Here is a 20892-nt window from a genome sequence, read left to right as displayed (position 1 = left end):
CAAACTATTGATTAAAGAAAAAAATGCACAACCTGAGAGTTATGCTTTATTCAGTAGACAAAACTGAGGACTCAAGCCCGGGACACAGCATCTCAGATCACACTGAAAGACTGTCCTAAAAATGCAAGGTGGAGAGCCAGCATATATACGAACTTTTGCAACAAAGACCAAGGAGTGGGAACATCAAGTGATTCCTGTTAATTAAAGAAAAGCAGATGTCTCAAGGAATTTAGTGTTTTTCTATCTATGGGAAGATGCAGGAGTCTGGGCTCACTGAAATCATTCCGTTCGTGTGCACCTCAGCTGCCTGAGGCCAGGGTCCTATGTTTCCTCATCCTGAGTCTCCTCGGGTGTACTGTCAGGGTGGCTGCAGTGATTGATGTCCGCAACATCCTTTGTTTACTGATATGTTAGTGAAAGTCACTCAGTCATGTCCAGTTCTTTCTGACCTCATGGGCCGTAGCCCACCAGGCTCTTCTGTCCACGGAATTCTCCAGGCAAGAACACTGGAGTGGGTTGCCATGCCCTCCTCCAAGGCATCTTCCTGACCCAGGGATCAAACCCAGGTCTCCTGCATTGCAGGCAGCTTCTTTACCATCTGAGCCACCAGGAATGGCATATTTAGTTCACATAGTAGAGAAATCCCATCTTCCCCAGCCGCAAGGATGACTAAATGTCCCCTTTTAGCTTAGCCTTCCTCCCATCTCAACATCTTCTTGAGAAGTATTCATTCAGCCCTTCTGAGTGCCAGGCAGGTGCTGCGGGGATGAATACAGGACAGTTCCCAACCTTGAGACACTCAATACCTATTGAGTCAGTAAAGCAATGTTTAACACAAGGTGGTGCAAATTGTGTTCAAGACACATGTAAGTGGAGGGGAACATGCTTGATTCTGCAAAAGACATCAGGTGACTTTTCAGATTGGTCTTCAGCAGAAATAGTTCTCATTCTCATCATCCAGTTACTTCTCTTCTTGTGCACCCAGGAGGATAACATTTACCAGCTCCATGCATGCGAGGGGGACCCTGAAACTCGTTCCAGCTGGTGGAAGGCAGGCAGCTCTGATGGATGACATTTCCAGGCTGGTCTGTAAGATATTTTGCACACTGGATTCATTCTCCTCTCCTCCTGTGCCAAATCTGGAGCCGCATGTTGGAACTGGTAGTACCTCGAGATGCAAGGAGCCTGGAATGGTGAGTCACTGCCTGAGAGAGATGCCCTGATGGGAACACCTGCATCAGGTATCAAGTGCATGAGAAATTTTAACTTGTCGAACAGTTGGGCAATAGAGGGTGAGGAAACAGCATGCTGGGTGGCTGGCCATCTACATGGCAAAACATTTGACAAATGGGTCACTCGCAGAAACTCGGGGAGCAGACTCCATCATGGTTGGCTCTACAGGCATCACTGGAAAATGAAAAGCTAGAAATGTGCTTTCACTGGAATTGGCTCTGTCTGTGAAGGTGATCCAAGAAAGAGACGAACTCAGGAAGTAGTTGGCTGTTTTGTAAGCAGAAACTGGAAGGTAACAGAGAGTTTCTCTGGTGGCTCAGGGGTAAAAAATCCACCTGTCAATGTGGGAGACACAGGTTCAATCCCTGAGTCAAGAAGATCCCCTGGAGGAGGAAATGGCAACCTGCCCTTGTATTCTTGCCTGGAGAATCCCATGGACAGAGGAGCCTGGTGGGCTAAAGGCCATGGGGTTGCAAAGAGTCAGACACAACTTAGCGACTAAACAACAACACTAGAGAGTCTGGAAATTCAAGAACTGAAAAGGTAACTGTTTCTGGTCCCCAAACAATAAAATATGGGAGGAACGTATAGTTTGAGCTGATCAAGTTCTGGTACGCTTTCTGAATGAAATAACATGACCCAAGGCCAGGGTGTGAGTAAGTGTATAGCCTGCACCTCAAACCCAATGTCCTCTAAGAGGCTGCTGCATGAGAGAAAGCCACAACAGGGAGGAGGCCGGGAAACAGAGGAGATTCAAGAACAGTGTTTAGGAAAGATCTTCTGGTGCAGTTACAGGTACATGGAATTGACTGATACAGGTACAGCAGCATCACTAAATTTCTGAGATGATTGGTCTGCCAGGAATACTATGTGTGTATGCGTGCTAAGTCGCTACAGTCATGTCCCCGTGGACCGCAGCCCACCAGGCTCCTCTGTCCATGGGGTTCTCCAGGCAAGAATACTGGAGCAGGTTGCCATATACTCCTCCAAGGGATCTTTCTGACCCAGGGATTGAACCTGTGTCTCTTAAGCCTCCTATATTGGCAGGTGTGTTTCTAACCTCACCCAGCACCACCTGGGAAGCCCAGGAATACCATGAGTCTGGAACAAAGAATCTTTTAATTATTGGGGGACTTAGAAAACTTTGAGCCCCCAATCTTTCCTAAACAGGAAGTCAGTTCCTGAAGATGTACTGTCCCAAGGAGAACACAGCTGAAATCCACTCATGTGGCCAAAGAAGTAGGAGGAAAGAGGAACCCCCAGAGAGTGGGTGATGTCTGGGGCTGTAACCAAGGAGTCCTGGAGACCAAAAGCCAGTTGTGGCCAGAGCTTCCCAGAGTCCAGAGTGCAGGAGGCATCACCGCCATGCCTGTCCTGCAGGGCTGAAGCAACAGCTTCGAGTCAGCAATGGCTATGACCCTTCCTTTCTTCTTTTCACAAATGGGAGGGTTTCATGCAATTCTGTTCTGATTCAGCACTATAGATTCAAATCAGGGAAGTGGGTGCAAAATAATCCTCAGATCACAGGGGCCACACCTAAGGGAGCTTCCCCTGCTCTTCAGGGAGTGGCTGGAACCATTCCGAGATGCTGGGCTCTGAACTGGATGCTGAAACTGGGTGGGTGTCAGTTCTTGGGAAGGAGAGCAAGTTGTATTACCTGGAACTTAAAGCAATTCAGTGACCAGAAGGGTGGCCAGCAGCAGAAATGATGCTAAAACTGTATTACATGGCTTTACTTTCCTCCTGAAATCCAGGAGGCATTTCCCTATTCTTTTTGCAAATGGGTGTGATCTTACAATTAGTTTCAGCTGATAATAATATGAGTCAGAATGTTGAGAGCATGAAGCAGCTTGTGCTGTTAAATGAATCACAACCAAAACCATCCACCACTTGTACTTTTTCTTCCCTTTCATGGTGCTCTTAGAGGCTAATTTTTTGAGGATGGCAGTTCCCCACCAACGGGAGGAGAACTTCCCAGAAGAGCCACATGAGAACTTGAGAGAGTGAGAACTGACTGGTTATTGTGTTAAGTCACTAAGACTTGGGGGTTGTTGTAGCTTCTAGAATTACTTGCCTGAGTAATATTGTCTTGAATAATGATTAGGAGTTCACATGGTAAATAAAGAGGAAGGAAAAAAAGTATTTCCAGTGCAGTGAGGACCCAGGTGCTGGAGCATGTTCATCAGAGGATGTCCAGATGGATGCACAGCTCAGTCATATGGGAAAGACAATGGATGGCAGCAAAATCAAAAGATGGAGTCTACATGGGCAAAAGGGAAGTTTAAGGTATTATTCTGCAAGCGTCGTAGAAACAGAAATTTTAAGTCAGAAATAATGTGATGTAATATCACCTTTTAAAATACACCACAGGACACAAATTGAGAGCCTCTCTGAAATGCCTAATATTCTCTTCAAATATGTCAAGGTTATGAAGGGCAAGAACGACTGAGGAGCTGTTCTAGAGAGGAGGGGACCAAGGAGGCAACACAATGAAACAAGATGTGGGGCCTGGACTTCCATCCTGGAGCAGTTTTTAAAAATCCATAGGCAAACTGGTGACATTCTAACAAGATCTATATATGGTTTAGTTAAGAGTGCTCAACCAGTGTTTATCTCCTGGTTTGATAATTGCACGAAGGATATATGGGAATGCTCTACTATTTTGCAACTATCTTATAATCATCTAAATTTATTGCAAAATAGAAGAATTAGGAAATACATCTCAGGACCTAATATCAGGTTGAACATCTAAATGGGTGTTAGTGAGTTCTGTCACAAACGTCCCTGACAAGGGTGAGAGGTAAGTAGAATCCTAGCCATAAAACTGTCATCAGGTTGTTAAGTCAAGACCTCAGATCTTAGATGAGATAGCCATGAACATGCGTGGTGCATGAAGCCAGACTCAAATGGAATCTCAGAGACTGGGCTAGTGCTTCTTTAATCCTTATTGTGTCCAGCCAAGATCTATCCTTGAAGCTGAGACATGGGCAAACATGGAGAGGCTAGGTACATAGCCAAGAAAACGATTGAGAAGTGGACGAGATTCAGTATTCTGAACATTTAGGAGCTGATCTGGTTGAGCTGGATGACAGATGCGCAAGCTTGACTACATCGATTTGATACATCTAGTACCTCCAGTGAAAGCTTCCATCTTCGCAGAAGGTACTGGACTATGGATCACTATAAACTTAATTAAACAGTGACTCCACTAGCAGCTGTTCTTTCAGACATGGTACCTTTACTGGAAAATATCAACACAGCTCCTGGCATTCGGTATGTAGCTATGATCTGGCAGAGGCTTTCATTTATTATTTTCCAACTGGCAAGACCAGGAGAAGTTTGCTTTTACTTGGCAGGACCAACAATATACCTTTGCAATCTTGCCTCAGAGTTGTATTCACTCGTCTTCTCTGCCATAATCTAGTCTGTGGAATGGATATGTGGATAACTTGCAGGATGTCACATTGACCCTGTACATTTCTGGAATTACACAGATTACATCTGATCAAGAAGTAACAAGTACCTTCAGTGGTATCTTAGTCTGCCATAACAAAACACCACACCTGGGCAGTTTAAACAACAGAAATTTATTGTCTCACTTCCGCAAGATTCAAGTCCAAGATCAAGGGGCCAGCAGGGTTAGTTTCTGGCGAGATCTCTTTTTCTGGTTTGCAGATAGCTGCCTTTGCCCTGTATCCTCACCCAGCCTTTCCTTTGTGCACACGGAGAGTGTGAGCACTAATATCTCTTCCTTTTATAAGGACAACAGTTATATATAATTAGAACCCCATCTATACGACCTCATTTAACCTCAGTAACCTGAGAAATCTGTATGCAGGTCAGGAAGCAACAGTTAGAACTGGACATGGAACAACAGACTGGTTTCAAATAGGAAAAGGAGTACGTCAAGGCTGTCTATTGTCACCCTGCTCATTTAACTTCTATGCAGAGTACATCATGAGAAACGCTGGGCTGGAAGAAACACAAGCTGGAATCAAGATTGCCGGGAGAAATATCAATAACCCAGATATGCAGATGACACCACCCTTATGGCAGAAAGTGAAGAGGAACTAAAGAGCCTCTTGATGAAAGTGAAAGAGGAGAGCAAAAAAGTTGGCTTAAAGTTCAACATTCAGAAAACGAAGATCATGGCATCTGGTCCCATCACTTCATGGGAAATAGATGGGGAAACAGTGGAAACAGTGTCAGACTTTATTTTTTTGGCCTCCAAAATGACTGCAGATGGTGACTGCACACCAAAGCCGAAAAAGACACATGTACCTGTGTATAGTTCATTGCAGCACTATATACAATAGCTAGGACATGGAAGCAACCTAGCTGTCCATCAACAGATGAGTCAATGAAGAAGCTGTGGTACATAGACACAGTGGAATATTACTCAGCCATAAAAAGGAACATATATGAGTCAGTTCTAATGAGGTGGATGAACCTAGAGTCTGTTATACAGAGTGAAGTCAGAAAGAGAAACACAAATATTGTATATTAATGCATGTATATGGGATCTCTGAAGACAGTACTGATGAACCTATTTGCAGGGTGGCAGTGGAGATGCAGACATGAAACACAGGGACATAAGGGTGGACACGGGGGTTGTAGGAGGAAGGAGAGGGCAGAATTAGCAGCTAGGGTAATGTGGACATATACACTACCATATGTGAAACAGTCAGCAAGTGGGCATTTGCTGTATGACTCAGGAAACAAACCAGGGCTCTGTAACGAAAGAGAGGGGTGGGAAGGGGTGGGAGGTGGAAGGGAGGTTTGAGAGGGAGGGGACATATGGGTACCTTTCATCCATTCATATTGATGTGTAGCAGAAACCAATACAATACTGAAAGTAATTAACCTTCCATTAAAAATAAGTGAATTAAAAAATGTTTCATTATTTTCAATGTGAAAGTCTTGCACATATTTTGATATGTCTGCTTCTGGGTACTTTGTTGTTGTTCAGTTGCTCAATCGTGTCCAACTCTATGTCCACGGACTGCAGCACACCAGGCTTCCCTGAACTTCACTATCTCCCGGAGTTTGCTCAAACTCATGTCCATTGAGTCAGTGACACCATCCAACCGTCTCTTCCTCTGTCTACCCCTTCTCCTCCTGCCCTCAATCTTTCCCAGCATCAGGGCTGGCCAAAGTATGGAAACTTCAGCTTTAGCATCAGTCCTTCCAATGAATATTCAGGACTGATTTCCTTAAGGATTGACTGGTTTGATCTCCTTGCAGTCCAAGAGATTCTCAAGAGCCTTCTCCAGCACCACAGTTTGAAAGCACCAATTCTTCAGGCTCAGCCTTCTTTATGATCCAACTCTCACATCCATACATGACTACTGGAAAAACCATAGCTTTGACTATATGGACTTTTGTCGGCAAAGTAATGTCTCTGCTTTTTATCATGCTGTCTAGGTTGGTCATAGCTTTCCTTACAAGGAGCGAGTGTCTTTTTATTTCATGGCTGCAGTCACCATCTGCAGTGATTTTGGAGCCTAAGAAAATAAAGTTTGTCACTGTTTCCATTGACTCTCCATTTGCCATGAAGTGATGGGACGGATGCCGTGATCTTAGATTTCTGAATTTTGAGTTTTAAGTCAGCTTGTTCACTCTCCTCTTTCACTTTCATCAAGAGGCTCTTTAGTTGCTCTTCATTTTCTTCCTTTAGGATGCTGTCATCTGCATATCTGAAGTTATTGATATTTCTCCCCGCAATCTTCATTCCAGATTGTGCTTCATCCAGCCTGACATTTAGCAAGATGTACTCTGCATAGAGGTTAAATAAGTGGGGTGACAGTATACAGCTTTGATGTACTCCTTCCCCCATTTGGAACCAGCCCACTGTTCCATGTCCGGAACAATTGTTGCTTCTTGACCTGCATACAGATTACTCAGGAGGCAGATAAGGTGGTCTGGTATTCCAATCTCTTGAAGAATTTTCCACAATGTGTTGTGATCCACACAGTCCAAGCCAGGCTTCAACAGTATGTGAACCGTGAACTTCCAGATGTTCAAGCTGGTTTTCGAAAATCACTGGATCATTGAATAAGCAAGAGAGTTCCATAAAAACATCTACTTCTGCTTTGTTGACTATGCGAAAGCCTTTGTGTGGATCACAACAAACTGTGGAAAATTCTTCAAGAAATGGGAATACCAGACCACCTGACCTGCCTCTTGAGAAACCTATATGCAGGTCAGGAAGCAACAGTTAGAACTGGACATGGAACAACAGACTGGTTCCAAATAGGAAAAGGAGTACGTCAAGGGTGTATACTGTCACTCTGCTTATTTAAATTCTATGCAGAGTACATAATGAGAAACGCTGGGCTGGAAGAAGCACAAGCTGGAATCAAGATTGCCGGGAGAAATATCAATAACCTCAGACATGGAGATGACACCACTCTTATGGTGGAAAGCAAAGGTCTAAAGAGCCTCTTGATGAAAGTGAAAGAGGAGAATGAAAAAGTTGGCTTAAAACTCAGCATTCAGAAAACTAAGATCATGGCATCTGGTCCCATCACTTCATGGCAAATGGTTGGGGAAACAGTGGATGACTTTATTTTTCTGGGCTCCAAAATCACTGCAGGTAGTGACTGCAGCCATGAAATTAAAGGATGCTTCCTCCTTGGAAGAAAAGTTATGACCACCCTAGACGGCATATTAAAAAGCATAGACATTACTTTGCCAAAAAAGATCCATCTAGTCAAAGCTATGGTTTTTCCAGTAGTCATGTATGGATGTGAGAGTTGGACTATAAAGAAAGCTGAGCGCCGAAGAAAGGATGCTTTTGAATTGTGGTGTTGGAGAAGACTCTTGAGAGTCCCTTGGACTGCAAGGAGATCCAACCAGTCCATTCTAAAGGAAATCAGTCCTGAATATTCATTGGAAGGACTGATGCGAAAGCTGAAACTCCAATGCTTTGGCCACCTGATGCAAAGAACTGACTCATTTGCAAGACCCTGATGCTGGGAAAGATTGAAGATGGGAGGAGAAGGAGACAACAGCGGATGAGATGGTTGGATGGCATCACTGACTCAATGGACATGAGTTTGAGTAAACTCCAGGAGTTGGTGATGGACAGGGAGGCCTGGAGTGCTGCAGTCCATGGGATCGCAAAGAGTCAGACACGACTGAGCGACTGAACTGAACAGAACTTAACACAGTCGAAGGCTTTAGCATAGTCAATAAAGCAGAGGTAGATTTTTTTCTGGAATTCTCTTGTTTTTTGTATGATCTAACTAATGTTGCAATTTGATCTTTGGTTTCTCTGCCTTTTCTAAATCCAGCTTAAATATCTGAAGTTTTTGGCTCAAGTACTATTGAAGTCTAGCTTGGAGAATTTTGAGCATTACCTTGGTAGCATGTCAAATGAGTGCAAACGTGTGGTAGTTTGAACATTCTTTGGGACTAGAATGTAAACTGATCTTTTCCAGTCCTGTGGCCACTGCTGAGTTTTCCAATTTGCTGCCATATTTACTGCAGCACTTTAACAGCATCATCTTTTAGGATTTGAAATAGCTCAACTGGAATTCCTTTACCTCCACTAGCTTTGTTTGTAGTGATGCTTCCTAAGGCCCACCTGACTTCAAATTGCAGGGAGCCTGGGTGAGTGATCACATCATCATGGTTTTCTGGGTCATGAAGATATTTTTTGTATAGTTCTTCTGTGTAGTCTTGCCATTTCTTCTTAATATCTTTTGCTTCTGTTAGGTCCATACCATTTCTGTCCTTTATGGTACCCACCTTTGCATGAAATATTCCCTTGGTATCTCTGATTTTCCCGAAGAGATTTCTAGTCTTTCCCATTCTGTTGTTTTCCTTTATTTCTTTGCATTATTCACTTAAGAAAGCTTTCTTATCTCTCCTTGCTATTCTTTGGAACTCTGCATTCAAAAGAGTGTATCTTTCCTTTTCTCCTTTGCCTTTAGCTTCTCTTCTTTTCTCAGCTATTTGTAAAGCTAGATATTTTATTTTTATGCTCTTGTCAATGACACATTTTTTTAAATGTCATAGTCTACTTCCTTATTGCTGGTGTGTAGAAACTCAATTGAGTTTTGTTTGCATGTTAGCTTTGTGTTCAGTCACTGTGCAACATCTGATTATTAATTTGAATATTTTGTAGGTTTCTTTGGCTTATCTAGGTACACGATGTCATCAGCAAATGAGTTTTATTTCTTTATAATTCTTTTGCTTTTTTTTTTTTCATGGTTTGTTACAAACAGAAGACCTTCCGTATGATGGTGATATCATATGGAAAACATGATATCCTCATCTTACTCCTGATCTCATGGGAAGTTTCAATATTTTACCATCAAGAGGTTTAGTTCACTGTTTTTGTTTATGCCTCTTATTAGAATAAGGACGGCCCATTCTCTCCCTGGTTTTCAAGTGTTGTTTGGATTTCTAAATCATAAGTGAAAGTGAAATTTGCTCAGTTGTGTCCAACTCTTTGCAACCCGATGGACTATACAGTCCATGGAATTCTCCAGGCCAGAAAACTGGGGTGGGTAGCCTCCTGCATTGCACGTGGATTCTTTACCAGCTGAGCTACCATCATGAATGGGTGTGAAATCTCATATGTCTTTTTCCTCTGAATCTATCTAGAGGATGATATGCCTTTTCTCCTTCTTATGTTCATGTGGCAAAAGAGGTAGCTTGATTTCAGATGTTAAACCTTCTGTTATAATTAACCCAAATTTGACTTTATGTATCACTGTATTTAGATAGCATCACTGACCCAATGGACATGAATTTGAGCAAACTCCGGGAGATAGTGGAGGACAGGGAAGCCTGGCATGCTGCTGTCCACAGGGTTGCAATGATCAGACAGGACTTAACGACTGAACAACACCATATTTATATGTTGCTAAATTTTAACTCTGGGTCCAGCTCATCCTCTGGACTGCTAGTGCTGCTGACCAGCTGTGTGCCCAGGACATCACCAGGTCCTAGGCTGTGGACCTGCATGGTGGCTGTGCCCAGAGGCAGAGTATCTCTTGAGACGGAAGTTTCCCTGACCCTCGCCCAGGGTGCCCTTTGTGATCTCACCTTGAAGGTGGGACCTGCATAGTCTGTATGTCCACCAGCTTCTGATGAGCTAGTGAGTGACCGCCTCTCAGATCAGCTGTCCCCCTGAGCCCCTCCCACACCCATCAGCCCTGATTCCTAAAATTAGACCTCCATTCTCACAATGCTCCCAGTGACTCTGTTTTTCTGATAGAATGCTGACTCACCAGCGAGAAGAAGAGGATTGACCAGAGCCTGGGAAGTTATTTTGTATTGTGAGATTAAACAGTTCAGAATGAATTTGTAACTGCAATGACTTTTCATTAACAACAGAGCTTTAAAAAAAGGTAACAACTATTTAGAAATACAAAAAAAGGTTGATAGAAACACAGCTTTAGGCAATGTAAATATGAAAGCAGGGATGTTTTGCTAGAAAGAGGCAAATAACTCAAATGGATTTGATGAGAATTAGAAAACCAGGAAAGAACTCTTAAAATATTAAAAGTTATCAAAACTCTATCAATAACATTGTAAGATAATTTTACAAATCCTTACCCTGAAATCTTTAAGGAGCCAATGTCCCCATATTAAATCACATGAGTCTCACAGACACCGAAACTTTAATAAAATATTGGCATCTATTGTTTAGTGGTCTATTCTAGTAATAATCCACTATGTCTATGCATATTATATTGCTGAAATGTAAGGATGATTTAACATAATTGAAGCTGTTGTATAATTCTTGAATGAATAAATAGGTCAAAATAGAAAGACTTTATGATTTTTTGATAAACATCAAAAAAGTGTTTGATAACATTCATTTCTAAATTTTTTTAAAAAGCTTCTAGAACTAGAAATAGAATGCCATTTTCTTAAAAGTCTAACAACTTATTGGAAATAAGCCGGTAAATTATATTTAGCAATGAAAAATACGGCACTCCCATTAAAATAAAAAATAAGAAAAGTGCCTACAATCACAGGTATGGTTAGTCACTGATTTGAAAATTTTAGACGATGAAGTAAGGTGAAAAAACCATGAAGCTGCATACTGCAAAGTGGGAGAGAATACTTTCTGTTTTTACAGGTAATTTGATTGTCTGCGGAAAAGCCCAAGGAAATCAACTCATAAAAATATTTGAATTAACAACAAACTCTAATTGAGTGGTTGGTTATCGATAAAAAGATCATTATCTTTGTGAGATAGCAGCAATAACAGTAAACTTAAAAAAATCACATAATTTCAATTAAAAAATAAAGATACTAGCAAGAAACATAAACCACAAGCACAAGGACTTGTCTAGTGGCCAAGACTCTGTGCTCCCAACGCAAGAGGCCCGGGTTCAAGCCCTGGTCAGGGAACTAGATCCCACATCACAACTGCGCAGTGAAATAAACAAATATTTAAAAAATAAATAAGCAAATGTTCAGGAAGTTTCCTGGTGGTCCAGCGGTTAGCACTTTCACTGCGATGGCCTGGGTTCAGTCCCTGACCAGAGAGTTAAGATCTTACAAGCCACGTAGCTCGGAAAAAAAAAAACAAAAAACGTGCAGAGTCACTGTGAAGTCACTATTAGCACTTTACTTCAAGACATGAAGTTCTTGAATAAATGAACAGACACAACATTCCTCTGGGTAGAAAGATTTAGATTAATTCTTATATATAATACAATTTAATAGAATTAGTTTATAAGATCTAAAAATATAATATAATTTAATACATTAAAATTTATGGAATCCTACTGCGTCTTTCTTGACCTTGACAAAATTATTCTAAGATTTACCTGGAACAATAAATACCTTTATTGAAATATACAAGATAATGTGTTTCTTGTAAAGTAACTTAACATTTAGGAGAGGAATCCCCCCTCACCCCACCTTATAGGACATTGAGGTGAGGTGAAGTTGCTCAGTTGTCCAACTCTTTGCGACCCCGTGGACTGTAACCTACTAGGCTTCTCCATCCATGGGATTCTCCAGGCAAGAATACTGGAGTGGATTGCCATTTCTTTCTCCAGGGGATCTTCCTGACCCAGGGATCGAACCCGGGTGTCCCGCATTGGAGGCAGACGCTTTAACCTCTGAGCCACCAAGGACATTAAACATGCCAATTTACAATCTAATAATTAAAATGGTATTTTTCTGGTTGAAGAATGGACAGAGTAATGAACAGAACAGAAAGAAACTTTAGAAACATACATCACAATAGTTAGAGACATACTGGACTGGATCGCTAATTATTTGGAAAAACTAAATCAGATTTCCTATTTCAGTTTACACACAATCAGCTCAAATACATTAAGGTTTTTTTTTTTTTTGACTGCATCAGGTCTTAGCTTCGGCACGGGGGGCTTAGTGGTTGTGGCACAGCGGCTCAGTCGCCCCTTGGCACGTGAGATCTTAGTTTTCAGATCAGGGAGGGAACGTGCGTCCCCAGCATTGGAAGGCAGATTCTCAACCACTGGCCCACCAGGGAAGTCCCAAGATGCATTGTTTTAAATTCGAGATATAAACTCGTATGTTTAATTCCGCCATAGATGCATACTATAAAGCAGACCTTATGGTGGAAATAAACACATGCATTCAACTGGTTGAGGGATGTCTAAGCCTGACTCACAGTCAGAAAAAAGTATTCTATGAATAGTTCATGCCTTCACTGTGCTTGATCATTACTCTCGAAATACTATACTAACCCACTGTAATGTTTCATGTTTCACGATCCACCAGTTGAAAACAGTAAGCATGTTCTTCGCTGGAGTTATTTTCTCAGACAACACAAAAGTCACAAATGTAGAGGGTATTTCCAGTATTGGGCCTAAGTTTACCGTGAGTGTTTTTTCTGCCATGAAATTACACATCAGCCTTCAGACATTAGGAGACTGGGTCCTGAGTGGTCTCGACTTGAATTTAAACACGTCTAGCTTTCAGATGGACAGGGAGGCCTGGCGTGCTGCGATTCATGGGGTTGCAAAGAGTCGGACACGACTGAGCGATTGAACTGAACTGAACTGAGCTTTCAGAAATGTTAACTAGCAACTGTAAATGGTGTGCCAGTGTGGGCAGTAATTGTTCACAGCTACTTTAAATGCTTGCATTCTGGAAATGCCTTTGCCTCCTCAGCCAGTCTGTTTTACTTTAGGCATTTTGCAAACAAGATGCTTTCGAAACAAAACTTTCTAAGTCCCCTGATGGCAGGGGGTGGGGCGGGGGGAGTGTTTTGTCATTTTATTGTTTAGAAATGAAATGGATTCATCTGCCTGCTACGAGACAAGCCTTTGTTACGTACTGACCTAATTGCGGGATTTCTGCATATATTACTTATGACACTTCAAATTTCACAAACTCATTCTTAGAGGTTAGTGGTTAAGAAGCAAGGTGAAAGTTTCACCTCCCTCCAATAGCTCTGTCTGGTGGAAAACACGTGCTGTGATTTGTGCCTCTAAAACAAGCTGAGTCCATTGTCCTGAGAAAGAGCCAGTTCTTTGGGAAACAACTTAGCCAAGATCACATGCGAACGGCATGATGAAATGTAGGGTTTCATTATAAAGCACATGCAACCCACTCCAGTATTCTTGCCTGGAAAATCCCATGGACAGGGAAGTTCCCATGGCAGGTGCAGTCCGTGGGGTTGCAAGAGTTGGACATGACTTAGTGACTAAACCACCATTTCAAAAGGAAAGGAAATAATTTTTAAAGTTTTTATTGAAGTGTAGTTGATTTACAATGTGGTATTAGTTTCAGGTATATAGCAAAGTGATTCAATTATACATACATATTCTTCAGCTTCTTTCCCCTTATAGATTATCACAAGATACTGAGCAGAGTCCCCTGTGCTAGACAGTAGGTCCTTGTTGGTTACCTGTTTTATTGGGCTTCCCTGGTGGCTCAGAGGTTAAAGCATCTGCCTGCAATGTGGGAGACCTGAGTTTGATCCCTGGGTCGGGAAGATCCCCTGGAGAAGGAAATGGCAACCCACTCCAGTATTCTTGCCTGGAGAATTCCATGGATGGAGGAGCCTGGTGGGCTACAGTCCACGGGGTCGCAAAGAGTCAGACACGACTGAGCAACTTCACTTCACTTCAGTGTGTATCTGTTAATCCCTATCTCCTAATTTATCCTCCCCTGTTTCCCCTTTAGGCTTCCCTGGTGGCTCAGACGATGAAGCATCTGCCTACAATGCAGGAGGCCTGGGTTCGATTCCTGGGTCGGGAAGATCCCCTGGAGAAGGAAATGGCAATCCATTCCAGCACTCTTGCCTGGAAAAATCCCATGGACAGAGAAGCCTGATAGGCTACAGTCCGTGGGGTCGCAAGAGTCTGACACACTGAGCATCCCTAAATCTGTTTTTGTGTCCGTGAGTCTCTTTCTGCTTTGGAAATAAGTTCCTTTTTATCTTTGTTGCTGTTCAGTCGCTCAGTTGTGTCCCACTCTTTGTGACCCCATGGACTGCAGCACACCAGGCTTCCCCATCCTACACTATCTCCCAGAGCTTGCTCAAATTTGTGTCCATTGAGTTGGTAATGCCATCTCATCCTTGGTCACCCCGTTCTCCTCCTGCCTTCAGTCTTTCCCAGTATCAGGGTCTTTTCCAAGGAGTCGACTCTTCGCATCAGGTGGCCGAGGTATTGGAGCTTCAGCTTCAGCATCAGTCCTTCCGGTGACTATTCAGTGTTGATTTTTTAAAAATCATTTTTCCTTTGGATCTCACATGTAGGTGATATCATTCCCTTCTGGAAGTGAATTTTAAGAATATTATTTGATTGAGCCAAAGATAAAGACAAAATAAATTGAACATCTCCTTTTGGGCTTCCCTGATAGCTCATTTGGTAAAGAATCCACCTGCAATGCAGGCGACCCTGGTTCTGTCTCTGAGTCAGGAAGGTCCCCTGGAGAAGGGATAGGCTACCCACTCCAGTATTCTTGGGCTTCCCTGGTGGCTCAGCTGGTAAAGAATCTGCCTGCAATACGGGAGATGTGGGTTGGGAAGATTCCCTGGAGAGAGAAAGGCTACCCACTCCAGTATTCTGGCCTAGAGAATGCCATGGGATCGCAAAGAGTCAGACATAACTGAATGAATTTCACTTCACTTTTCCTCTAAGTGACATTTTGGGGAACTTTTAGCACCCGATAATCCATGTCAGCAATTGTGTTAAATTCACTGGACACCACTTGACTGATCGAGTGACCCATTTCAATCTTACTGTTTTAACTTTTTTTGTTCCGTTGCTCAGTCATGTCTCTCTGTGACCTCTTGGACTGTAGTCCACCAGGCTCCTCTTTCCATGGGGTTCTCCAGGCAAGAATACTGCAGTGGGTTTCCATGACCTTCTCCAGGGGATCTTCCCCACCCAGGGATCAAATCCGCGTGTCCTTACACGTTTCTTGCACTGAGGGCAGATTATTCACTGCGGAGCCACTGGGAAAAGCCGTTTTTCTTGGTAAGGACTTATGTTTTCAAACCAGCGTGGAAAAGTTTCTCCCTTGTCCGCTAAGCTGAGTTCTTTGGGATAGCGGCCAGCTCAGAGCCTGGCACCCTGGCGTGGGGTGGTTGCTTCTTAAATATTTATAGATTCGAATGTCTTTCTTGTCTTCAGATTCCTTTTTCTGCTGCCTGTGGCAGGAGATGAACCATGTCTTGTCTGCTGCTTGTTTGAAACTTCTGTAGCTCTTTTTAAAGATCTGGACCCAGATGTGTTTAGGGACGTTTCGGAGAAGGCAACGGCACCCCACTCCAGCACTCTTGCCTGGAAAATCCCATGAACGGAGGAGCCTGGTAGGCTGCAGTCCATGGGGTCGCTAGGAGTCGGACACGACTGAGCAACTTCACTTTCACTTTTCACTTTCATGCATTGGAGAAGGAAACAGCAACCACTCCAGTGTTCTTGCCTGGAGAATCCCAGGGACGGGGGAGCCTGGTGGGCTCCCGTCTCTGGGGTCGCACAGAGTTGGACATGACTGAAGCGATTTAGCAGTAGGAGCCTCCCCTGAGATGCTGCGATATCTCTGCCCACTGTGAGAAGGCCCAGTGCCCTCCCTGTCAATCAGGAAAAAGGGGAGGAGCCGCTGGAAACACGCCACACCCGCGTGCATTGAGCGCCTCCTGCCGGCCAGCCGCGGAGCCGGGGCGGTGCAGGGCTCAGTGTCCCAAGACTCCTGCTGGGATGAATCCTGCGGTCCACCTGGAGCACTGAGTAAAAGGGTCATAATCAAGTGATACCAGAGTTACCTCATTCCAGACAATGGGAGAAGCCCACCTCTCCTTTTCAAAATCACTTGGGTGATGTTCAGAATGACTGTCAGCCTCCACCTCCCAGTCCCATCTCACTGTGGCCAGGAAAAGTCCTGCAAAGATTTTGGCTGCACCCAGGTCTGGGAGGTTCAGGTTACACTGGGAGAGGCAAAGACGAGGTTGAGAGAAACTTTCAGAGAATGCAGGTCAGAGACAAGAAAGCTGGCAGCTCACTTGGCTCAGAGGCTGTGAGCAAAGAACTCTGAGAGTCTGGGCTCCAGCAAGTGGAGGAGTGGTTTGGGGAAAGGCTGGTCTGGAGACTGAGGTCCAGTTGGGAGGATCTTGAATGTCAGTTCTTTTATTCAGCAAACAACATTGTATGGGACACCCTGTTGAGCTCTGCTGAAGGGTGGGAAGGTTGGCAGTCTCCCTGTCCCAGCCCGGGGCAGGAGACGGGGACATCACCAAGGTCACCTCACTCTGAGCTGGCTCATGGTTCATGGCCCATGGTTGGTCCTATGAAGACTTTCTGCCCAGAACTTTTAGCACCTGCTTCCAAGCCTTGACCTTTTGCTCCTTGGGGCAGGACCTTCCCTGCGACCGAGGTAGGTAAGTAGAAGCCCTCATTCTGACTTTCTGATGGGAGGAGTCACACAGACGGTCCCTAAAGTGTTCCCTGCTGTCCATCCTGCGCCTGTCTTGTGGGAGGGACTCCACACAGGTCTGTGCAGTAACTGTGTCATGAACGTGCAAGTGGATGCATTTATTTACAGAAGAATCGAGACAGACACAACCATGAGGACAAAGCAGAACCTTCACCATCCGAAGTGGTTTCTTATCTCCAGACATCCTGATGGCAAAGCATTCACCAATCTTGAATATTTTTAAGATAAAAAGAAATGGACTTGTTAATGGCTGTTTTTAAACTTAGCCAGACTGAGGCAGAGCCTGCAAACCCCAGAAGCAGCTTGGACCACAGCAGCATCGTCTGTGAGTGGGTGGACCACTGGTGAGAAGCGGTACCTGCAAGGTAGCATCCTTCATCCAGAGGTGTTGTGGGAGCTGATTATTGGAGCATCCTTCCTCCTGGTTGTTCTCCATCTTCTATCAGAGGGCCACCCATCACATCTTCTCCCTCGGGCATGGCTTCAGCCAGCAGAATGAGACTGTATGTAGCATCACCACATCCCAGCAGAACACTGAGGGTCACCTGCGGCTTGGCTAGGTCTCCCTTTTCCCTCGCCGTGGGGCTGAGAGGAGCTGCTCCTCCTGTGAGGGTCCCTGAATGGTGCAAGTGTGATGAAGATAGTGCGGGGGAGGTGTTGCCCGTGTTATTCCTAGAAGCCGGTGAGATGGGGTCATGGGTCGTTCAGTTCAGTTCAGTTCAGTTGCTCAGTCGTGTCCGACTTTTTGCAACCCCATGAATCGCAGCACGCCAGGCCTCCCTGTCCCTCACCAACTCCCGGAGTTCACTCAGACTCACATCCATCGAGTCAGTGATGCCATCCAGCCATCTCATCCTCTGTCGTCCCCTTTTCCTCCTGCCCTCAATCCCTCCCAGCATCAGGGTCTTTTCCAATGAGTCAGCTCTTCGCATGAGGTGGCCAAAGTACTGGAGTTTCAGCTTTAGCATCATTCCTTCCAAAAGAACACCCAGGGCTGATCTCCTTTAGAATGGACTGGTTGGATCTCCTTGCAGTCCAAGGGGCTCTCAAGAGTCTTCTCCAACACCACAGTTCAAAAGCATCAATTCTTTGGCGCTCAGCTTTCTTCACAGTCCAACTCTCACATCCATACATGACCACCGGAAAAACCATAGTCTTGACTAGACGGACCTCTGTTGGCAAAGTAATGTCTTTGCTTTTGAATATGCTATCTAGGTTGGTCATAACTTTTCTTCCAAGGAGTAAGCGTCTTTTAATTTCATGGCTGCAGTCACCATCTGCAGTGATTTTGGAGCCCCCCAAAATAAAGTCTGACACTGTTTCCACTGTTTCCCATCTATTTCCCATGTAGTAATGGGACCAGATGCCATGATCTTCGTTTTCTGAATGTTGAGCTTTAAAGAGCCAACTTTTTCACTGTCGTCTTTCACTTTCATCAAGAGGCTCTTTAGTTCCTCTTCTGCAGCTGGGAGGAGCTACCCCACGTCCAAGGAGTGGTGGCTGCACGGGCGCAGGAGTGCCTAGAGGAGATACTCCACATTCAAGGTCAGGAGGGGCAGCAGTGAGAAGATACCCCTCATCCAAGGTAAGGAGCAGCGGCTGTGCTTTGCTGGAGCAGCCATGAAGAGATACCCCACGTCCAAGGTAAGAGAAACCCAAGTGGGTCATTACTGCAGCATAAATGAGCAAAGTTGACTAATGAAGCAATTTTAAAATTTAATTTAATTCAGTTTGTGGCCGTGCTGCTTGACTTGTGGGATCTTAGTTCCCTGACCAGGGATTGAACCCTGGGCCCAGACAGTGAGAGCTCAGAGTCCTAACCACTGGACTGCCAGGGAGTTCTCGTGATTTGTATTTGAAACTGTTAAACCACACAGAGTAGGCCAAAGGAAGTGTGTGTTAGGCCAGTGTGTTCTTTGAAACACAATGCCCATGCCCTCCCAGGCAGGAAGGTTGATGTGATCTCAGTGCTTCTGGCCTGTCTAAACTTCTGCCTCCTGCAAGGTGTCTGGGCCAGGACGGGCAAATGTAGCACGCAGGAGCACCCTCCAGGAGCACCCTCCTTCCAGCCCCTTCCTGTAGGGGGATTTGCTGACCCCACCCACTCAGAAGACTCTTGAGAGTCCCTTGGACTTCAAGGAGATCCAACCAGTCCCTCCTAAAGGAAATCAGTTCTGAATATTCATTGGAAGGACTGATGCTGAAGCTGAAACTCCAATACTTTGTCCACCTGATGCAAAGAGCTGACTCATTGGAAAAGACCCAGATTCTGGGAAAGATTGAAGCTGGGAGGAGAAGGGGACGACAGAGGATGAGATGGTAGGATGGCATCACCAACTCAATGGACCTGAGTGTGAGTAAGCTCTGGGAGTTGGTGATGGACAGGGAGGCCCGGCGTGCTGCAGTGCATGGGGCTGCAAAAAGTCAGACACAACTGAGTGACTGAACTGAACTGAACTGAACCCACTCCTTTAAAATACCAAGTGAAAGTGAAAGCTTTCACCTTTTCTCTGCTGGTGGTAACACCCACACCTTAATCACAGCCAGTGGTCTGTGAAGGAAGCACAGGTGCTGGTTTGAAGCTTCAGGAACAGGTTCCCTCTCGCTTGCTCAGTCATTTCCAGGGGGCTGCCCTGTGCTTTGGAGAACATGACGTCCTTGTGTTTCTCCCAATGACTGTTTTGTTTCTGCTGTGGCCGCCATTCACGTTGGGGGGCTCTAACCATTGCCCTGTGTGTGTGTGTGTGTTTGTGTGTGTGTGTGCACTTAGTCGTGTCTGACTCTGTGCAACCCCATGGACTGGAGCCCATCAGGCTCCTCTGCCCATGAAATTTTCCAGGAAGAACACTGGAGTGGGTTGCCATTTCCTCCCTCCAGGGGATCTTCCCGCCCCAGGAATCGAACCCGTGTCTCTTGCGTCTCCCTGCTTTGGCAGGTGGGTTCTTTACCACTAGCGATAGTTGGGACACCTGGCCTGAATCAAATTCAGAAGGAAGGCAACGTGAGGATGAGGATTTTTCTCAGCAAACAGCCGATTTGGTGGACCGGGCTGCCCTGGCCCTGTCTCCATCTGCCCTTATGGCTGCGCGGAATCCACTAGCAATGTCTCCCCAGCAAGTCTTCGCGTCCAGGCCTGCCTCCAGCTCCAGGGCTGCTTGGCTGGGCCTGCGAGGTCTCACTGTCGTGAGAAAAGAACCCACAGCTCTGTCAACTCGCTATTTTTAGGCCTGAGTGGACTTCAGCCAGTTCCCCAAGTGTAGTAATTACTCAGCTATTTTATTGAACAGAGCCTTGAAAAATGACAGCACACATCCTAACTCCACTCAGAAATTCAAATGGGCTGAAAAATGCCACGCAGTGGGTCCAGGCAGACAGTGACGTGTCTACTTGCCCCGCCGTCAGGCTGGTCCCGTCCCCATTTGTCTGTTCTGCTCACCGACACCCCCTGGGCGAGCTCACCGCCCGCGCTCCATGCCAGCAGGGAAGGCTTCCCTCCCAGTCGCGCCTCTCCAGACCAGCTCCTCGTCCAAATGCATCACTTCTGTGGCCGGCTGCCTCCTGGGTATCTCCCCGGGATGTCAGGCCAGGACATCATAAACCTCATGTTTCCAAAGGAGCTGCCTCCTGCTGCCCTGTGTCTCCATCTAGGAGAGGAAGCCTCTCAGTTGCTCAGGGCACCACCCGGGGTCCCTTTATTCTCCCCTCTGCCTCACTCCTCAGTCAATCTGAATGATTCTGCCTTCAGACTGCACC

Source organism: Ovis aries, chromosome 16 (assembly GCF_016772045.2).
Source record: "Ovis aries strain OAR_USU_Benz2616 breed Rambouillet chromosome 16, ARS-UI_Ramb_v3.0, whole genome shotgun sequence".
Classification (NCBI taxonomy): Eukaryota; Metazoa; Chordata; class Mammalia; order Artiodactyla; family Bovidae; genus Ovis; species Ovis aries.
The sequence above is the reverse complement of the archived record's forward strand: the minus strand, read 5'-3'. Positions refer to the sequence as shown.